General features: G+C 47.8%; 1 long non-coding RNA gene across 1 annotated transcript; it reads left to right on the top strand.

The window, feature by feature from the left end:
- Positions 1 to 3,330: 3,330 nt before the first annotated feature.
- Positions 3,331 to 6,043, top strand: LOC106148290. The gene is made up of 3 exons (XR_001233575.1): positions 3,331 to 3,417; positions 5,527 to 5,625; positions 5,884 to 6,043. It is a non-coding gene; the product is annotated as an uncharacterized LOC106148290 (long non-coding RNA).
- Positions 6,044 to 6,265: the final 222 nt, after the last annotated feature.

The raw sequence follows: 6,265 nt of genomic DNA, 5'->3' as shown, positions 1-6,265 counted from the left end.
TGGAGCACAGTAACAAGAGCGGACTTTGGGGCTAAGTAGACATGGGTTGGAGTCTGGCTTGGACATTTATAAGCTGCAGAGCCTTGCAAAAAGTAATGCGCCACTCTTTTCCTCAGTTTACTCATCTATTCAGTAACGATAGTGACCTGTATCTTTTCAAGGAATATTTGCAAAGCTTCAATGAGACACCCTGTACTCCTGATGTGAAGAGTAGTTAAAAGCAGTAGCCACTGTAGTCCTGCCATTGCTTCAAACTCAACCTCTCTAAGCCAAGCTCCCGGTTTCAAGATCTGTCTGTCTTACCTTTCCAGCTCCAGACTTCTTGCTGTGGGGTCATCTGGTGGATTAACTAAAGGTCAATTTGTAACACTCAGCAGAACTGAATTAGTGTGGTCCTGAGATTTATTGCCAACAGCATAGAAAGAGAACTGGAAGGTGTTATGGTGGACACATTGTGTCAACTTGAGAAGTTTAGAAATTTGACTAAGCAACTCAGCAGGGGGCCAGGGTCCTCACTTTGTAAGCATTCTCATCCTGTGCAAGAGGAGGGCAAGGAGAAGGTTGGAGTGCTATACCCACCCTGCGTGTGTGTGGTGGGAGAGGGGGTAGCTTGCTTACAATATAAGGGAGGAAAAGAGGCTTGCTCCCCTTGCCCTTTTGCTCTTGCTATATTTTCTGTCTTCTGTGGCCTTGAGCTGTTGCCCCTCACCATGCTACCCTGCCTTGGAGCCAGCTGATTATGGACTGAAACCTCTACAAACTGTGAGCAAAATAAATCTTTCCTCCTTAATTTTGGGTGTCAGGTATTTTGTCTCAGTCGTGAGAGAAAAGTAACTAAGACATTGGGGAAGATGGTATGCTGTTGATTCTCCTGGAGAAGCTTCCCACGCTGGTTTTCTTGATGTGAACTCAGCTGTTCTTATCATCAGATGACTTCAGGTCTTTGCTGTCATGGAAGATAGCTGTGGTTCTCTATGGAGGAGCTGTGGTTCTTACTTTGAGTATCACTTCCTGGCTCCAGTTTAGGTCTCTCAGCCTCCTCAGATCCTTCATCCTGCTGGTGCAGACTTTCTAGCTTTTATCACTGCCCTTTGGGCCTCCCCAGTGCAGATACTTGATACAGACTTGCATGAAACATTGTTGTGGGTCTAGACCTCCAGCTGCACTTTTGGAGGACATTCTCATGGGCTCTAGATCTTCTGCTGGACTCATGCAGGACACTGCTGTGGGATTCAGGCCCTCAGCTGGATTCTTTGGGTATCTAGTGCATGGACAGATCTCCTGCACTCTTTTGCATTTGACTCTTTGGGTGACTACTATAAAATAATCCTATAAATTTTGTGTCTTGTATTAAATCTTTTCTCTTGTACCCTAACTACAACAGGTCACCTCTCCCCAGGCCTTGCTTACCAATGACCCTGACATCTCATATGGACCCGACATCACCAGAGTTTGTTCATGCCAGGTTCTTGCTTTCTTTCCTCTTGTAGCATGATTCTCCTGGTCCTGCTAACTTTTCTTTCAAAATATCACACTTACTACCATTTCTTTTCACCTTCCTTGACCTGTCATAGTTCTATCCTCTTTGGACGCTAAGTAGAGGGGCAGCCCTTGCCATCGCCCTGCCTGTGTCTCCCTGATCCCTGGCCTCTGAATTTGGACTTCACAGAAGCTTAGATTCCAGCATCTTCCTGTGGTTTCTGTAGCTCTGGATCTTTTTCCTGGCAACACGGAGCTAGGCTGGATGATGTGGAGGAGGAAGAGAATTCCAGAATTTGGGGGAAGAAATGCTCAATTTTGCCATGGACTTATCAAGGAACCCAGGCAAGCTCATCTTGTTCTTTGAACTTCGATTTCCCCATTCGTGCAGTGGGGGTGAAGACCAGAACCATCTTAAGGCCCCTGTCCACCTTGGGGTAGAGTTATGTGTCACTGTGATCTCTTGTGAGAGGTTCTCTTCTTCTTTCTCTCCTACCTCCACACACGTGTCTTCTAAGATGTGTTTCTCCTTTGCCAAGTCCGACTCAGACCTCATTTCCTGTCTCTGACTCACTCTGCTTGGCTGCTTCCCTTACCTTATAGCCTAGGGTGTGTGCGTTGATGTACAGATTTATCCTGATGCTGGCGAAGATCCTACTTCTTCGTTCTCTTAGCCTTTGGTGGGAGTCTCTGCCTACAGCCTCTCCTATTCCATCCCAGCCCCATGCTGATGGCCAGTGGGCTCTCTCTCAGCCTAAATTCCAGTTGCCACTCCACTTCGAGAACCCTTCAGTGGCTCTCCAGTGTGCTATGGAAAAGTTAGTTCTGCAACCTCCTTTATAAGCTCCCAACTCTACCCCTCTGCAGCCTGGTGGGCTGAGCATCCAAGAAGGGCTAGAACCCTTTGCCTTTAGGCCCAGTGGGCTCAGGCAGTAGAATGCTACTTCGATTTCCCCATTCGTGCAGTGGGGGTGAAGAACAGAACCGTCTTAAGGCCCCTGTCCACCTTGGTGTAGTTATGTGTCACTACGATCTCTTGTGAGAGGTTCTCTTCTTCTCTCTCTCCTGCCTCCACACACTTGTCTTCTAAGATGTATTTCTACACATCTTACTCTACTCCCTTGCTCCTAAAGGGATGACCCCTCTATTCTTATGCTTGCTTTGTCTCCTCTATCTCTCCCTCACTCTTCTCGCCAGTGAAATTTTACTCACCCGCTGGGCTTCAAATCAACTGCAACTTTCTTGGAAACCTTCCTTGATCTCCTTGCTGAAAGAAAATACTGTGCTTCTGCATTTTCGCAGAGTGCTCTCCACTCAGCAGGGAAGGATCATTGGCTTTCTTCTCCATATTATTCAAAAGGCAAAGACAGTGTCTGGCTCAGTCAGGTGCATGACACACTGGCTCCCTAAGTAAACATTTGTTGGCTAAGGGATGACTTCTCTCTGGCTTCCTGGCTTTTGTCTCCTGCCCAGCTGGGCTGCTAGGAAGTCCCCTCCTCTAATCTACCCGTTGTAGATGGATCTTCCCAAAGGGTGGCTGGGCTCATTTGCTGCCAAACCACTACACATTCAGCCACATCTAAACAAGGAGCAGGAGGAAGCAAGGATTAGGGCAAGATCCTAATCATGGAGTAGAGACACCTGCTTGCATGGGGAGCTTTGGTGAAATCCCCAGCAACTGCCCACCAGAGAGGGCACAGATGATGCCCATAGACAGGGTTCCCACTTGTTGGATGGGGGAATCTGAGCATCTGTATTCTTCCAGTCCTGAGAGCTGGAGCTTGTGCTCGAGATCAGTGTCCCTCAATGCCCCTGTGTTACAGTGCAGGCGTTGAAAACAGAGAGAGGCTGCCAAGATTACCAGGCAAGTCAGGGCAGGACCCAGAGCATTGCCTCCCAGGCCTGGGAACTCCCATTGCCAGAAGGTTGAGGGGCTTTGTAAGTATTTTCATGATTTGTGGATCTTTTATGATCAGGGTTTTTCCTAGAGCTGGATTAACAAGACATTGAAACTGGTTTCTATCTTTGAAAATCCAACAGTAAAATTATTAAGGAGGAGAGCAGGGAGAAAAAGAGAGAGAGAGAGGGAGAGACAGAAAGAGACAGACAGAGAGAGACAGAGAGACAGAGAGAGAGGAGGGGGCGAGACAGCTACAGTAACAGAGCCCTTTCTTCTCCCTAGCTCCTCCCTTGCAGGGCCCATGGGATGACATGGCTTCAGGGTCTTTGTTCTAAAGACTTCTTTACTGGGGGAAGGGCGCTTTGGCTTTCCAGGCTATGCATGGGCTGCAGCAACTATGTGGGTATGAAGCCGGTCAGTCAAGTTTGTTGGGGCAGCAGAAATAGCTCAGAAGTGCCGGAACATCAGGAGCTCTGGCCCTGGCCAGAAGGGATCTGGCACTGCTTGGCTGGGGTGTTGGTAAGGTTTTTGCTTCAGAGTGTGGACCAGCTGATCCTTAAAACCCATCTAGCTTTTAATTCCTGACTGCCTGAGCCCACTGGGCCTAAAAGCAAAGGGTTCCAGCCCTTCTTGGATGCTCAGCCCATCCACTCCTTTGGGATCATGTCTGCCATCCGGGATGAAGACCGAGGGGCTATCCATCCATCCAAGGAGGCTAGCACCCATGGATCCTTCACCAAGGAAATCTCCAGCCACCGCTGTAGGCCACCAGAGCTGGAGGACACGAGATACACTTTTTTTTAAACTTCTCATTGCTCATATAGGGAGACAGAAATGCAGAAAGTCACTCTCAGGGCAGGAGCTAGAATGTGGAGTTGGCATTTGCAGGCTCCCAGCCAGGGAACCAGGGCATCATGCTGCTTGCAGAACAGTAGGGAGGGAAGTTGGGAGGAATGGGGTTTCTCAGTCAGTGGGAACAGACAAAGCCCTGCGCAAACACCCCCAGAATTGGGATGAGGGAGCACTGCTGCTCTCTTGCCTCACTTTAAATTAGGCTCCTACTGAGAGCTGCTTGAACAGCGCCCCCTCCTGGCCCTAGAGTAAACTGAGAGACAGAGGGCTGCACACTTCCCCTTCATTTGCGGGGATCCCTGTTCCTGACCTCCAGCGTCTTTGTCCCAAAGACTTGCCAGCTCCCTGGGCACCATCTTACAGGCAATTCCTCCATGACTGGGATTTTTTTTAGGGGGGACACTGGACAGTGGCTGAAGAAGGAAGCAGATATAAAGTCGGGAAGAAGGAAGGGATGTTCAAAAAGATGAAGCTCAGACATACAGATTGATCTAAGTCACAAAGTATCAAGTGGCGGAGCTAACTTTCATGGATATTCTGAAGTATTTCTGTATGTATGTATGTACTGGGCATTGAACCCAGGGACTTCACGTTGAGCTGTGCTTCAGCCCTTTTTTTTTGAGACAATATCTCACTAAGTTGCCCAGGCTGGGTTCAAACTAACAACCTTCCTGCCTCATCCTTCCTGGGATTACAGGTGTGTGCCACCGTGCCTGGCTCTGAGGTTATTTTTCTTCATTCTTTTACTTAATCATTTATACACTTCTTCATTAACTCATGTAACAAATCAACCAGCAGATCATTCATAGTGCCACATCTAGTAGTGGCAATGGGAGAGGTGTAGGTGAGTAGTATTGGTGGTGGTGGGAAGGTGATGCTGGTATTGGTGGTAGCGGGTACTTTTCTTGGTGTTGGGTGGTACAGTTTGTTGACGATTGTAATAGTACTGATGTATGTAGTAGTAGTGGGTGGTTGTTTTGGGTATTGGTTGATGACGGCGGGTTTTGTGTGTTTTTGTTGTTGCTGGGTGTTATTGATGGGTGGGGTGATTGTATTTTTGTTGATAGAAATAATGTGATAGTGCTGATGAGGATAATGGTGATGGTGTATGTCTCTGCTGGCAGGGACTTAAGAAGCTCTTTTTTGGACCCTGAAGGGGAGGTAGCCATAAAAAATAGAAATCTCTATAAAATGAATAGCTTTACATTTTTAATACATGATAATTATATAGAGCCAAGCAACATAGAAGAGTGCAAAATGGAAGATTTTAAACTAATGGAAATATCACTTCCTAGATGTAAAGACGGGAAGGAAGTCATTCCTAAAGTCAGAGATGGAGGCTGGGGAGGTTCTTGACTCAGAAGGAATGATGACATTCCCATGAGGTATCCCAGGTAGGACCTATTCCCCGTCCTGGGAGGAAGGGAGTGGGATGTGGTCAGTGAAAGCAGACCTGGGCAAGAGTGAGGTGGGTGGAGTAGAACAACTGTCCCTGCTGGCCCTTCGTCCTATGACCAGCCCGGGTGAGATCATGGCTCTGTGTCTGTCTGGGGAGTGCATCGGAGTGTGTGGATGCAGGCTGCAGCAGTCTTGTAGAGTGAGAGGCAGCTTGAGGGTGGCAGGATCAAGGTTCCTTTCTCTTGTCCCTCTAGGGCCAGTCCTCATTGGGAAGTCTGCTTATTCCTGGATCTGTGCGAGGCCAAAGAAGCATCTTTGACAATGACTGTGGGAGAGAAGACCTCTCCTTTGGGAGAAAAGACTCTCCTCCTGACAGTAAGGGATATCTGGAAGGTTTCTCTGTAAGTTAGACTATTAAAGGCCTCTTAAAGATGATTGAGCCTAGGTGATTTTTTTCTCTTTTTATTTTTCTTTTTGTCCTTTCATTTTTTGTTTCTTAAACTGTGAGATCCTTTTGTCAAGTGACCTTTTCAGCGAATGTCCATTGTAGACACCAAGAGAAAGGAGCTGGATTTGACTGAAGCAGAAGGCCTGGGCCTCTTCACCCTGGCCCTGGATGGAGTGCTGAGCCCTTCT

Source organism: Chinchilla lanigera, unplaced genomic scaffold (assembly GCF_000276665.1).
Source record: "Chinchilla lanigera isolate Chin_1 unplaced genomic scaffold, ChiLan1.0 scaffold00018, whole genome shotgun sequence".
Lineage (NCBI taxonomy): Eukaryota > Metazoa > Chordata > Mammalia > Rodentia > Chinchillidae > Chinchilla > Chinchilla lanigera.
This window is presented reverse-complemented; position numbering and strand designations above follow the sequence as displayed.